Consider the following 1102-nt stretch of genomic DNA (forward strand, 5'->3'; position numbering starts at 1 on the left):
AGGGAGCCTGGTCACAGTCCCTTCCACCCCATGAGCAGTGTCTCCCAACCACCCCACCTCCGTGAGCACCCAGCCCTGCCTCGCAGCTCTCCCCTGCACCCATCCCCCACCACTCTGCCCTGCTGCACTCTCTGCACTTTCCTGGGATCAGCATTTGTCAACCCGTGCGTGGCTCACGACACTGAAATCTTCTTGCAACCCGCTTTTGGGTCGTGACCCATGGGTTCAGAAATGCTGCTTAATCTACTACAGGGGTGGTCAACCTGTGTCAGGTGGCAGATCAGGGAGGGGACAGGTAGCACAGCAGCAGATAGGACAGGGAGTAGAAAGAAGAGCAAAAGACTGTGTAGAGGAAGGAGGTCAGAGTGGCATTTGGGGAGAGTGTGGGACTAATTTGTGGTACATCTGCCAAAACGTCTGGCCCCTACTGTACTGTGAGCAGATCTCACTTCAGAACTGCATGCTGGTGGAGGCAAAGTGCCAAGCACAACCAAACACGCACACACATGCATTGCATTTTAGTGACAGCAAGCATCTGACTCCTTCTGAATACATACAGCTAGGCTATGGTAAACCCCAATTGCTTGTCACAGGGATGGCATCAGAGGTATTTACCTGTTTCATGAACAGAGCTCTTTGTAATAATAAAAGGGACTCCACTTGAACTACAACTTCCAATGTTATTTAAAGTGCCATGTGCCCCATGCTGCTGCTTGCAGCCACAAGGTGCATCATGCACCCTGCTGTGTTGTGCAAACCCCCAAGGACCTGAAATTTCCCAGATAAGCTTCCCCATTTCACTCTCCAAATTATCCCTACTACAATTCTTTTTCCATCCTGCAGGTTGTTACAGCTTGAGCTAGCTAGTACCACACTGTTATTCCCTCCTTTTGAAAGAAGACCAAGCCTCCTTCTGGTTGATTTAGCTGCACAACTTTCATTTAGAAAGAAGTCCACCACAAAAGCCCTTTCAGCTCTAAGTTTTTAAAACTGTGTTTAATGGAAAGCTGTTTCCCCCTGCACAATCCCCATTTTTGTTTGCTTTGCTTTGACTAACCCGATGATCTCACGAGGTCCCTTCCAGCCCTAACCTTCTGTGAAT

General features: G+C 49.1%; 1 protein-coding gene across 4 annotated transcripts in view; it reads right to left on the bottom strand.

Moving 5' to 3' along the window:
* SLC35F2 (solute carrier family 35 member F2) overlaps positions 1 to 1102 on the bottom strand; it is a 110608-nt gene that overhangs the window by 97109 nt on the left and 12397 nt on the right. The gene's annotated exons all lie outside the window — the stretch shown is intronic.

This window comes from Gavialis gangeticus, unplaced genomic scaffold (assembly GCF_001723915.1).
Source record: "Gavialis gangeticus isolate Ggan-Ray unplaced genomic scaffold, GavGan_comp1, whole genome shotgun sequence".
In the NCBI taxonomy this organism is placed as follows: Eukaryota; Metazoa; Chordata; order Crocodylia; family Gavialidae; genus Gavialis; species Gavialis gangeticus.